Genomic DNA, 15,081 nt, shown 5'->3' with positions numbered 1-15,081 from the left:
TTTTCTTTTGAGCGTGTTACCCACGATCAATTTTGCCAATTTTTCTTGAAGTTTATGCAAAGATTACCTGACTTTACCTTGCTTCCGAAGGGCGATCGCTAAGCGAATGTTTGGTATAAATCAAATTTCACCAAACCTTTAGAAAAGTCGTTGACAAAAATATTTTGCCGATGGCGGTAATAACGACACTTATGAATTACGAAAAGTAGAGGTTTACCTCTATGGCTTGGACTAAGTGATTTTCTAAAGCGATAACAACCGTTTCGGTAGCCGTTGGGCAAAAAAAGTTCGAGTTAACAGTGTTGACGTGGGACGTATCATTACGTGGGAACGGACTAAAGAAACCGTTCGAATTAACCGTGTGTTCGAGCTATCTATGGGCGAGTTATCTATGTTTGACTGTATATATATATATGTATTGGCATGCAAATTGGCATGCCAATTTTCGCAGGCTGGTGTTTTCATAAAAAATTATCGTAGACTATAGACGTACATAAAGTGGTATAGAAACCCATAGTAATTATCTAATGCAATCACCTCCTGGTAAAAATAATCATGTTTAAAAATAGTAACAAAATAGTATGTTAGTATTATTATATTTATTATGTAAATAAATTAAGAGAAAAAAGAAACAATGAGTACATGGAAGTGAGTGTACAAAAAACCTTACTCTTGCAACAGAAGCTCGTTTTATTCAAAGCTTTGATGGACAATACTGGTACTTTTCCACACTGGTACAAATGTAAAAATGGGATATAGGACTGTCTTTGTCTGACCGATCGAGGAGAGAATGTAAAAGTCATTCCTACTTGAGATAATACAATTGTCCGCATGAAAGGTATTGACCTTCACCGCGAATTAGCTATCGAATCTATATATATCATTATATATATAACTATATCGTTAGGCCCATATGTATATATAATTATATATATCATTATAGATATCATTATATACATGTATACATAGTATAGGTTATACAATACAATATATGTAATATATATATTTAACATGCATAAGTTGATCTAGTTCTTGCTTCTGTATTCTTGTTGATTACAAGTTTACAGAACTAGAACTAGATCAACTAGTCCAATAACTAGTTGATCTAGTTCTTATGATCTGCATCTTGTTTTACATTCATCTCTCGGTTTAGTTTATATCTTGCAGAAATTATTTGCCGTAAGAGTTGCAACTACAAACAAGTTCTACCTTTAAACACTTGTTGGCTTTAAAAACAGTTGGCTTTCGTAGAGAGCAGTCGTGTTTTACACTCTCTCTCTTACTATTGCACTTATCAACGCTTAAATTCTTTAATTGAGGATTACTCGCAATTTCAGAGGATTACAACCAATTTCAAGCTGGATAGTGGCTCTTTAAAATTCTTTAACTAACAAAGCTGCTAGAATATCTGGAAGAAAGCCTGGAAAAGCTTTGGGGGTGGTAACATCTATATGAACCGCCCCCAAATTGGGTAAGTTTTCGCTTCAAAATGCCGAACAAAAAGCACATTACGCGACAAACATCAAGTATCACTGAAGATAGCATTACCCTTAGCGACATCAACAGTAAACTTGATCTAACAAAAGAATGGATGGAGGATAAATTTAACGGCATATGTCAACATCTGGATCGTATTGGTAATCGTGTCACCGTCCTGGAAGATGAACAAAGGCAGCAAGCTAAAGCCTTGACGTACTATGGCGAAGAGATTGAAAGCATTAAAAAATCACTGTGCGACTTGCAGAAAGATTACTCTGACCTGCAACCATCTACTAGCTCGTTGACAAAGCTTTCTAAATCCATTCAACTCATAGAACAAGAAAAATTCAACAAATCACTTATTCTAGACGGAATTCCAGTAACAAATAAGGAAAATCTTCACGCTATTATTGAGAAACTTTCTGACAGCCTTGACCTTAGCTATAATGAACAAGACATTGACGGAATTTTCCGAACCAAACAGTCTGGTGAAAATCCTAAGAGAGCAATTATTATAAAATTCAACAAGATGTCTGCAAGAGATGCGTTCTATGATGGAAGAAAGAGTATGGTAAAAAAATCAATTACTACGAAGTCTCTGGGATATGAAAACTCAGACAAAATCTTCATCAATGAACAGCTGCCTAAAACAACACAGGAGCTGTTTTATAAAGTCAGATGTAAAAAAAGAGACTTAAATTATAAATATGCTTGGACCTATCATGGAAACATTTTCATGCGTAAAGAAAAAACTTCAGAAGCAATTAAAATTTCTTCAGACAAAGACCTGATAGACTTGAACTAATCATTTCCATAATTTAATGTGGTTTTTCTATTACTAGCGCAACTATACCAGGCTTCGACGATACACCTGATTTACTAAATATTCATCATAGCGCTTTGATCAAACCTAATGCATTGAAGAGCATAGTACTAAAAAACTCTATAAACATTCTGCATATAAACATTTGCAGCATTCATAACAAGTTTTCTGAATTTGAACTTTTTTTGGCCCATCTGAATGTTAACTTTTCTCTTATCGTTATATCAGAATCTTGGCTTGGTGAACATTCATATATTAACAAATTTATGTTAAAAAATTATCGATTGCTTTGTAGTTCACGGCCAAATGAAGGAGGTGGAGGAGTTTGCGTGTATGTGGCAGATGGTTTTGAGGCTAGAGTTTTGGCGGCTACACTGGCTGGGGCGGAAGCGGTGTTCGCGTCGGTGCATTCTTCGGGGCGCCGGATTTTTTCGGTGTTGGCGGTCTACAGGGCGCCCTCGGGCGCTCTGCCGTCTTTTCTGGAGGATCTCGGAGCCTTGATCCCCACATTACCACCGGACACAATAATTGTAGGTGACATTAATATCGATCTCGGTCCCGAAAATATTCTTGACATAAACTCATTCAATTATGAAAACTTGTTAACATCATATGGTTTTTGCAACACAATTTTAACTGCGACAAGACTAGGTAGTACCAAAAATAGCCTTATAGACCACATAGCAACTAACCGGATTGACTCTAACATAAACTCTGCAACAATAGATTTTAATATTTCTGACCATCAACCAGTTTTTGCATCAATTGAGTTTAAAATCAAAATTCCCAAGCGTCCAAATTTATCCATTTTCATTATTGACTATGATCAGCTAGCAATCAAGCTTGCTGAACAAGATTGGCGGGCGATAATGGATTGCTCTGATGTTAACAAAAGCTTTGAATCCTTTTCTTTATCGTTCCAAAATTTAATAAAAATAGCTGGGAAGAAAAAATTAATTTCCACAAATCAGAAAAAGCTCAACTTTTTAAAACCTTGGATGAATCACCATCTACTTAAACAAATAAATAAGCGAAGAAAATTGCACATTAAATGCAAAAAAGAACCTTTCAATACTTCGCTCCACACCTCTTACCACAGTTTCAGAAATTTAATCACAAATGAAATTAAAACTGCGAAGACTAAATTCTATAAAAAAGAATTTGACAAATGTAAAAATAATCAAAACGAAAAGTGGAAATTCATAAACAGATTGTTAAATAGAGACTCTAAAAATTCAGATAGCCCAACGAGCATAAACAAAGATGGAAAACTCCTAACAGACTCGCAAGATATAGCTGAGACCTTAAATGATCATTTCGTAAATGTTGGTAATAAACTGGCCAATGAGTTGCCACTTTCCGATATTCACTTTTCTAAATTTATGGACAACTGTGTAAATGATATTGATTTTAGCTTCCAGATAATTGACCCCTACCAAACACTGCAAATAATTGATTCTTTCAGTCTTCCTAAAGCAACCGGCTATGATAGGATTTCTCTCCGTGCAATAAAAGAAAATAAACTAGTCCTAATTCCAGTTTTAACACATCTTATAAATCTTGTTATACAACAATCTAATTTCCCAAATTGTTTAAAAATAGCTCGCGTGACTCCATTATTCAAAAAAGGAAATAGATCAGATCCATCTAATTACCGGCCCATTTCCATTCTTCCTGCTTTATCAAAAATTTTAGAGAAATGTTTGTCTTTGCAAATACGGGATTTTTTAGAAACCAATAACATCTTGTCGCCTAAACAATTTGGTTTTAGAAAAGGTAAAAGCACCACTACAGCAATAAACAGTCTAATGGAATTTTTATATACTAATTTAGATCAAAGTAATATAACTCAGGGCGTATTTTTGGATTTTTCAAAGGCATTCGATACGATTAATCACAAAATTTTAATTGACAAACTTTTTTACTACAATTTTAGTGTAAAGTCTTCCACTCTTATTCAAAGTTATCTCCAAAATAGATTTCAATTTACCAAAACAGATACTGATTGTTCGCAAATGAGGGCAATTACGATTGGTGTCCCACAAGGATCAATTTTAGGACCCCTCTTATTTTTAATTTTTATAAATGACTTAGTAAATGCTGCACCTGCTTTGGATTGTATTTTATTCGCAGATGACACCAATATATTTTCAACAGATAATTCTAAACTCCAAGAGGAATTAAATATTATTAATGAATGGTGCCTATCAAACAGACTCATTTTAAACAACAGTAAAACATTTCAAGTAGTTTTCAAAAATCCGTCTAAAAACACTCAAAATTATAATCTAAGCCTTTCTTTAAACAATTCTCAACTACAAATCAAAGATTCGACTCAATTTTTAGGTATCACGTTAGACAACAACTTGACTTTTAAAAAACACATCCAAAGTCTCATCAAAAAACTTAATTACATATTACTAATATTTCGTTTCATTCGCCCCTACCTAGACAAATCAACCATGATCAATTTGTACTACAGTTTTTTCTATTCTCTTTTAATTTATGGAATCGAGTTTTGGGGCCACGGCAACAAAACTGATTTAAACAAACTTTTAATCATGCAAAAAAAGGCAATCAGAATAATACTCAATTTTAAACCAAATCAAACAGTTTCCAAAAATTTTAAAATTTTAAAAATAATGCCAATTGAAATTTTATTCCAGTATCGCCTGCTAATGTTTTTAACAAATTCTTTCCCCATGGAAGAGTTGCAAGATTTTATGATAGATCATTGTCAAGATACCCGTTTAAAAAGTAAAAATCAATTAAAGTTGAAAAAGTGTTTGTCTTCTAAGGGACAGAGATCGATATTTTTTAGTGCAATGAAATTATATAATAAATTTTTGAGTGATTGTGCGGGCTCTGCTCCGGGTCAGCTGAAGGCGAAGTTGGTGGAGCGCCTGTGGGCGTCCTGGGACTGTCCTTCCTGACTCTGGTGCTCCGGAGTGTGCGCTTATCGCTGATTCTGTTTCTTTTCCTACTGCTTGCTGGGGCTGCCTTGACTCTAGCCTCTGGCTATCCGGCATGTCCTATTGCTACTCTGTGTATTTTTTTTTTACTCATATTGTCATGTTATTATTACGCAATAAAAATCAAATCAAATCAAATCAAAACTATCTGCTACTCTATTAATTAAGAGAAAAACTCATTAGAGAATTTATTAACTGATGTTTTGAGTTGGGCTGACTAGATTATCCCTAAATTGTGCACTGCTCATTTGCAAATGTTTATTCGTAGGAGAAGTGCATCTACCTGTAACAAATTTCAAAAAATCTCATGAATGATTTTGGGGATTATGCACACTTCATATAATCTTTCAAAGTTATTTAGATTGCACCTCGTTGCACTGAATCTACAACTAACTTTTCTGCTAATATTAGCTTGAGTACTTTTAGTTTATACTACTGATTAATGGAATGTACCTTTTTGCATGTTTTTTATGAGTTGCTTAGCTTTCTTGAATGCTATGTTTTTGTTCAATAACTGATTTTCGGTTTTGGTTATCTTACTCAAAAATTGTGTTTGGGACTAAAAAACTTTACCAGTTATTAGTATAAAATAAAAACAGCAATCATAAAAGTCTTTGACTATATATTTTACTAGTATGGTCAATATCAATCAATTAGGGTTGTTCTGAGCGAGCTGCAGCACTGATGCACTTATGCTCCAACAAAAGATTCAATGCACTAAAACTTAACAGAGTTGCCCAAATAATTGCAAACCTTACTTGCCTTCACTTACATAAGTCATTAATTTTACTAATAGGACAAATCGGAACTAATAGGAAAATAGCAATATTCAAGGAGTTGCCCTCATATTGTTGAGACAAATCCCATTCTAGCCCTTTACATCCATTATACATGTATAACATTAAATCTACAAGAATAAATTAAACATTAAAGAGAAAATAAGGGAACAACAATATTTATATGTAAAAAACTTGATGAAAAATAATTAGTAAACAAGGTTTTTATTGTTATTTCTTTAAAGGCCCAAGTAAAGAAATTACAGTTTAGGCATGCATATGTAGGTCAGTCGCCAAGTAGAGAAATTACGGTTTAGGTATGCATATGTAGGTCAGTTCCCAAGTAGAGAACTTACGGTTTAGGTATGCATATGTAGGTCAGTCCCCAAGTAGAGAATTTACAGTTCAAGTATGCATATGTAGGTCAGTCCCCAAATAGAGAATTTACAGTTTAGGTATGCATATGTAGGTCAGTCCCCAAGTAGAGAATTTACAGTTTAGGTATGCATATGTAGGTCAGTTCCCAAGTAGAGAATTTACAGTTTAGGTATGCATATGTAGGTCAGTTGAGTGTCTGATAGGACTGCCTCTGACTAGCCACTTTATTCACACTAGATATCGTTCAAATTTACTAGATGTATAAACTTTGTGTTATTGTGGTATATTGTTTATATTTTACTGACTGTTTCACTTTCATTTAGGAAACTGTGAGCATTGAACCCGTGGAAGCACTCTAATCTGAGCATTACTGTTGCAATCTGTTGGCAGCTCTTTTGTACGCCAAAATCATTTTGTGCTTACCTTTTATCGTGCCAAAAATTTTGATCTGACTGCATGATGAGGTTTACCTGTAGTCTCCTATTATTTCCCAGAATATTTTTTTATAGTAAAGATACAAAAGCTTGTTAGTGTATCTTTCATTTCATAAAATGCTCAAATATTAAAAGTGATTTGTGAAAATAGTGGCAAACCTTTTCATTGCTGGAAACAACTGTTTTGGTATGGCATTTGCCTTCTTATTTTGCACTTTTTTGTTGCAACAACAGAGAGTTGCAACAACTTTGTTGTTGTAATAGCAAAATCTTAGTAGCTGTAGGGCTACTAAAATTGTAGCTGTAGGGCTACTAGGGCTTTTTGTTTAACTCAAAAAGTTGAGCAAAATATTTCTTATAAAGTTTCGCAATAAATTATCAATGCAAATTATTTCTTCAGTTGTTTTGTATAAAAATACCACATTCTTATCACGATGATGACATCTTTTATGATAACAAGATGTTCTAATCTTTCTAATAATTTGCTGCTTCTTGAAAGCAATTGTATTCGGTTCTTTATGACTAAACAATGAAGTGCCTGATGTCGGAGTCATGATAGCTAAGCGCTTACTTATATCAAAGTCATCAATAGTAATCTACATTCAGTTAACAAAAGCTCTAATAACATTTTTGCCTAGGAAGAAGCGTAAAAGAAAAAATATCTTTATAATAATAAAAACAGTTTCTGTCTGTTATCCGTCTGTTCCAAGCCCAAGCCAGGGTTAGAGGTTAGGATAGAAGATTGATTTCACTGAGACTCTAGCTAATGACATAAAGCCTCCCAGACTGGTTCTAAATGAAAGTAAATTGGTAGCTTTTGGAATATTAGCAGCATTTCAAGACTTGGTTGGTCAGCCTTTATTGTTGATCACAGAATAGGACAAAATGGGTGCCCAATTAAAAAATTATATTTCTTGAAAATAGTTGGGGTGCCGAACAGAGCGTTTTCTCAAATATATCAACTATATATAGTCTGAGATACGTTATAAAGAAGGTGAGCTTATATCAAAAATGACGAAAAACACAAAAAAAAATAATTAGATGGTTCCATAACTCTAAGCTTAGTCATATATCGGGCTTTTAGCATCTATGGCCAGCGGCAATGGCATGTTAACAATGCTTCTCTGACCAACGTTCATAGCTATCAGCTGCTTGTCAGAGCGTGTTAGTTCCTGTCTGTTCACGTCGCAATTGACTCTACAGTTTAGTTGGTTTAGTTGCAAGTTGATCACATTGCCCAACCTATAGTCAAATATATGCGGTGATTGCTTTTACAGTAAACACACAAATGGAATTTCAATTATTTTAACAAGCGATTGTAGTTGCTTTTAAAGACCTATCTGGGCGATGTAACCAAAAGTGGTCAGTTGGCAAGTTTTTATAGCAGACAAGGAACTAAATCAAAAATGAGTTTATTATCAAATTGAGAAACGCCAGTTTCTAGCTAAAGTTTTTCAACTTGCTGGTAACACTCTAGAAAAATGTAGCACACATGAGTAAACATACCTTTTATTCTATTGTTTTAATCGCTATAGAAACATGCAACAGCTTTATGAGTTGTTCAGAAATTAGTATCATAAACCTTTTTATTAAAAAGAGATCAACAAAAGGAGCTATCAATCTTCTTTACTCCATTTTATGTAAATTGATAAAAAATTGATTAATGCACTTTGTCTCAACTATTGCCAGCTTGACGCACAAAACACCGTCATGGCTGGTTAGACTTTTTATCTGTGGTAGCTCAGCCAGAATTATAAGTGATGAGGTTATTTCACACAAAAAAAATCACTCATGGGTGGCCTGCAAAGGAAACTCGTGAAAAACTTTGTTCATTGCCAAAATCTATCAGTTTAACTTTCTGGTTCATCATTTAAGGCAAGACCTTGGTCTTCCATGTTATTTTGTTAATTCAAAACCTATATCCTTTGCAGCTAGCTAAGAATACTGAAATGATATTGCAAAAACTACTTTGGGTTATGCGGTGATTTAGTAAATGGTAGAGCTTCAGGCTTGCTATAGTAATATTTTAGTATCACCTAAAATTCTAAGAAATGTTTTGTGATTGTATTGAAAAGGACTACTAAAGACTGAAAGCATTTTGAGAACTAGTCATGATCAAATATACTGAAGAATTAAATTTGCTTTTTCCACTAATTGAAAGCAGTTGTTTTTCAAAAACTCTGTAATTGATGGCCATATATTTGTTACTAGTAGCTAAGCAAACGATATGACTAATAACAAGTCAAAGAATTAGAGGAAGTAAGTTAACAGATAAGATAATACGGATAAGGTGATAAAGGTAGTAATTTCACACATGTATATCTTTATAACAAAGCAAGATGTCAGATCTGTCTTCATTTGTTAATGAAAATCACGTCCTTGAACTCTTCATGTGGTCTACTCTCAAACTATGGATGCCTAGGTTAAAGTAGTGTTTCAAATTTTTAGTAGTAATCTTCAAATGCAAACTAGTTGAAATGCATGAAGAAAATGTCATAGTAAGCTCCTGAGTAACTAGCCCTAATGAAGCGAAGATATTGAGGCTTCTACCCTAAGCAAGTTTTCATTGGCTGCTTATGTGGGTCAATTATTCATTAATGTAGTTTTACACGCGCTTGTTATTTTTTATCAATATTTGCCTTGCTGTATATCTGCCAACAAATTAGGCATCTAAGAGCTTTTTAGCAGTTTGGTTCTACTTCATGATAGCTCAACTGAATCATCATTATGGACGGTTTAAGATTGTTAGAAACCTTCAACTAAAAAAGTGGATGCCGTGTTGACAAAATACCAACATTATTAAATAAGGAACTAGGAACACCAAAGTTTTTTTAACAAACATCAGCGCAATAAACTAACTAATAGTGTTGATGGAAGCATATACTGAAAACATCCAGACCTACATGTACAACCTTTCTAAACATTCATTGCTGTTATATTGTGTGGCTACTCAAGTAAGAAAGATTGATGTAATATGCCAATGGAATTTTCTCTAGAGGGCACTTGCACTGACCTCGCTATTTTTTAAACTTTTGCACAGCCAGTTTGTTTTTTGATTTGTAATGTTTTTTTTTGGGTAACTAAATTGGGCAATTATTTTTTGGGTAAATACTGCATGCTAAGAAGTGGTCTTAACAGAGCAAAGATAATTAAGTTTCATCTGAGTATCTGAGGCATCGCCATAGACACACTTGCTGCATTTTGCTCACTCGCTCTCTCTCTCTCTCATATTCTCTTTCTCTCTCTCTCTCTTTTTCACTCTCTCTCTCTTTCCCTCTCTTTTTCTTAAATACAATTTTCTGTGAAGACGTAGGGAGTCATGGCTCTTCCCTACTTCCTATAATCATGACTGTTGTTAGCAGGTTTCAACAGTGGTTTGCCATTGCCTTCTGTTAGGCATTTTTATTGGTACACCATCTATAGTTGTCTGGCCAGAGGAGTATTGGCGTATTGGAGAGGAGTATTGGCTCGCAGAGGAGCTGCTTTGCACTTTTGCTCTTTCTTTTTTCTTCTCTTTATCTTGCTCACTAGCCTTCTCATAAAGCAGCATCAGATGATCTTCCAGCTTGGCAGTGAGAAAGTCAGCAGTCAGCGTTTATGTATTTTATCATAGTAATCAATCTGCTATCTATTTTGGAACAACACTGAAATTTCAAATTTACAATTCCTACCTAGCTGCAGCTTCTTATAGCAATTATTAAATTGATTACTACTTGAAATAAACTATAAATAGACAACAATTTTATGTGAATGCGGTTTATAAAATATAACTATGGTCCACAAATGGGTTAAAAGCTATTTCCCTTTACTTTACTGCTGATTCTCAAATTTAAGCAGCAGTATTTAGTTTTTGAAATTTTTTGTCCATCCTAGCGGAGACTAATTTAAACAATTGATTATTTTTGTGTCATGGAACTGGTACGTTTCACTTGTAAACTATTACTCGGATCAGCAACTTATAGGTATACTATGATTCATACTCATACACCGATTGTAATGGTTAGTTATCAAGCTCTAGTGAGTTTGGCTCAAATTCATTGATGCGTGTCCATCGCTGATCTACATGTTTATTCGCTTAATCATTAAATGTTTACGCAAGAGGAACAAACAACTTCATGCATTCACCCTGCTAGTATGTTTACATCTACATGTATTGAATAGTTTTGAAAAAAGTTGAATTCAGTTTTACTAGCAAATCAAGCACCACAAGTTCCTTGACATCATATGATTGCTACATCGTTAACTAAGAGTAAAGAACTTTTTTCAGTAAAAAGTATTTTTACTGGAATAAGTATTTGTACTTACTCCAGTACTTTACTTACATTTATTTTTTATTATTGTAAAAAGTATTTTTACGATGTCACTTGAAGGATAATATTGTAACAGTTCAGCTTACCATACTTGCCTAGAGTCACAACTGATCACATAGTAGACACGCCATAATATTAAAACTGATAATAGTTTCTTTTAACTTTTTCATTTTTAATATTTACATGCAAATGTTGCTATGGTTTATCTACAAAATAAAAAACTTAGAAAAAAATGCAGCTCGTCTAGGTTTTGGTACACTCATCCATTTTTCATCGTATTTTTAGCAACATTTTTTAGTATAGCATTATTAAAAAGTTTGCAGATACCTTCCCAAAAAAAGTATTAAATCTACTATTTAATGACAGGTAGGTATTTTATCAATCACTAAAACCACAGCATTTCTAAGTGAATCTGCTAGCACGGAGCAACCAAAACTTTAGAAAAAGCAAAACAAACTACATGTTGCATGTACAAACAGAATGACTATAGTTTTGGCATATTTAGACATACGCACATACATGTGGGATTTAAAAAAGCTAGAATTTATCCGCAACCAAATTCATGGCCATTCTTCAGGGCACACTTTTATCCTGGTTAAATAGACAGACTTAAAAATTGCCTGAAGCTTATTGGAAATTATGTCTCTAAAGCTCTGACAAATTACTAGCTTGATGCAAATAGTTTTAAAAACATAAAATACTGTTTTTTATGCATGTATATCAGCTGGTAGGGCAACAGCATAGTGACTATGAGTCCAAGCTCGATCCTATCTACAAAGCTTTTTACCAGTTCCAAGACAAGACTCTGGCTTATATGCCTACGACTTCTAAGATGTAGACCATGATGTCTCCAATTTCCTCCAATTAAATGAAGTTTCTATGGCCTGTAGCTAAACCAAGAAAAAGCAGTAAAAATAGGTTACTGATTCAGAACTAATAAAATGGATGCAGCCTAATAAAAAAACATTGCGTAGTGCTGTTTTGTGCTGGAGAGGATGCAGCAACTGCATATAAAGATGGCTCTGATTTGCCCCTGATTGCTAACCACTTTGTTGCAAAGAAAACAGGATGCAGCTCTTATCATAACTTAAGGGTAGACGAAATCAGATAAAAAATGCCTTAATTACCTCTAGCAAGGAGAAAAATGTGTTCCTAGACACACTATTAGAAGACACGCTTGACATCTTGTGTCGACTCACTTGTTGATTAAAATATAGAACTTATGTCTAAAAGAGCTTAGAGACAGAATAATCAACTTTGCAGCCACTAAACATGAAAGCAGGATACCATTACAAAGAGTCAGCAAGGTTCTACTTAAAAAGCTGCTAAAGGGTATTTGCCTAAAATTTCAACCTATCTAGATAAAATCAGTCGCTAACAGAAATGAAGTAATCTCCAAGATAGAGGTATTAAGTCACTGTAGGCAAGCCGCCAAACCTTAATTTCATTTTGAGAGATGAGGCTGACAAATTTGACTAAAGGCTTGCAGAAGTGAGTTAGCAGATTCAATAAAACATCAAATCACATTTTCGAGTGGCCGAATAGTAAGCCCTCAAAAGAAACTCTAAGTTTTACCAAACAGTAGCTAATGGCACTTTCCGGTGCTTGAAGCAATGCACCAAAAAGTGGGATAACAAGAGCGCAAAAACTCCTCACCTAAACCCATCAGGAGTGTATGCTCAGTTCAAAAGTGAACTTAAGTCCACTGCAAGCTCTCCTCAAATCTAGCACTTCAAAGTTCTGGGCAAACATCTGGGAGAATGAAGTTACTTTGAATGCCACGACAGATTTGCTAAAAAGGGTCCAAGAGAGTTACCAACACATTTTGGTCTATTGAAGGCTCACATCACTGAAGAGCATATTAGGTGCATAGTGTAATGCACGAAGAATGGGGCAGCACTAAAACCTGATGTGACCTAAGCTTTTTCGTTGAATAAATTGACATCTCAGCACATGAGAACTGCAAAGCTGATGAAATGTTTAGTAGAAGAAAGTGACTATCTAAAATGCCTGACCAAAGGCCAAACTGTACTGCTGATAAAAAACCCAGCACAGGAATAAGTTTTTATGAGTTACCAACAAATAACATGGTTGCTCACTACCTGAAAACTGCTATCAGAAATAGTTGCAAACAAACTAAAATAGCACATGAGTCAGCATATTATCAAAACTTACAAAGGAATCAAGTGCAACATGCAAAGAGCCAAACACTAGTGGTTGGCAGATTGGAAAATCTGTCAAGACAGCAGGGAGAAGCGTAACAATTTTTCTATGGCTTGAATTGACTACCAAATGGCTCATAACTCAACTCTCTATTGCATGATCTTTGTGTTCTTAAGGTTTTATAATGTTCACCCTACCATTGTGGCATTTATCAATATTTTGAAGTCCCACTGAAAGACAACAAAGGTAAATAGCAAGAAGCTGCCGAGTAAGTGTAAAAATAAAGCATGGAACCTATCAAGATGACTCATCACTGTTGCTCTCCTGTATATGCTTCTGCTAAATCCTCTACGCAATATGCTCTAGCCGACCCAAGATAGACAAAGTTTTAAAAATATTTTGTTAAGCACCAAGATAAATGATAACTGTCTAATGTCAACTAGCTTGTTGACATTAGACTGTTATCATGTTGGTAACATGGATGACATTAGGCTGCATGCAAGGAAGAAAATTGACATTGATTCACTAATGCGCCTTACTCGGGCCTATAGCTAAAACATCGAGCTGACCCTAAGTAATAAAAAGTGTAGAAGGCTAGTCTTAAAGAATTGTTTCAATGTCTAACACAGATGGCCTGGAAATGCTTGCTGGTTTGATAAAGAATGTACATGTAGAAGAATGGTACAATTATTTGGGTATAATGTAAAGCAATAGCAACCATGAAATTCGAGTGTGCCATGAGGCCATTACCAGATAAAAGAAATGCATTTGGCTAGTCCTAGCATTCAGCTCAGACCAAAAAACACATCCCAGAATTAAATGTCTATGTCTATGCACTGCCCGGAATAACGTGTAATGGAAGTTGGCCAGTTGCCATATCAAGCCAGCCACTGCAAAGAGAAAACAAACCAGTTGAGAACCAGCCATCTGAAGAAGTGCCAACTGGCCTTTTTTTAGGATGAAGGAGCAGAGCTAAGGTGCATAATGGGCAGTAATAATTTTCTTGATGGGTATTGGCAGATGAGAGAGTGATAAAAAAAGAAATGTGCGCATACATTGCATATATACTCTTTACTATAACATTGTATCTTCGGTTTGAAAAAATACACACTCATAGTAAACTAGAAGTGACTGGTTTTTCTGGTTTAGAGAGATTAATTGTGATAAAACTAGTGACAACAGTAGGCTCTGCTAAATTCTTTCTCTACATCAAACTAGAAAGTTTCTAGATGGACTTATTTTACTACCTTAAGTGTAGCAGCGAGTAGAAATCCAGAGAGATCAAATAGTCAAGTCTAAAATCAGCTACGCTGAAGTGAGACACTCTGTTGATGGTAGCAAATGTGCTTTCTTAAAAGTCACAGCCTAGTTTCCGAAACCCCTAAGCTGACACAATAAGAAAAACTAGCAAGATGGTGAATCGGTAGGTCAAAAATACCAACCCAGATATGGACCGGCTCACCAATGTTTTAGAAAGGCTAATAAAAACAGGCTTAGAGCCGGATCAACCAATTCAAAGTACCACAATATGCCAGGACCAGAAATGTAGAGTACTTTACTAGCCATTTCTGGGAGGTTGCCAAAGCTGACGAGTAGAGAAACACTGTTTTGCTGCTGCACTTGAGGGTAACCCTGAAGGAGGACACAAAAAAGCTGCAGCACAACTGAATGAATAGAAGCCATCTTTGCTGCTCTATGAGCTTGGTTTTTACTTTTTCTTAAGTAGGCTCATGCTAAACTGAACAC

Source organism: Watersipora subatra, chromosome 7 (assembly GCF_963576615.1).
Source record: "Watersipora subatra chromosome 7, tzWatSuba1.1, whole genome shotgun sequence".
Lineage (NCBI taxonomy): Eukaryota > Metazoa > Bryozoa > Gymnolaemata > Cheilostomatida > Watersiporidae > Watersipora > Watersipora subatra.
This window is presented reverse-complemented; position numbering follows the sequence as displayed.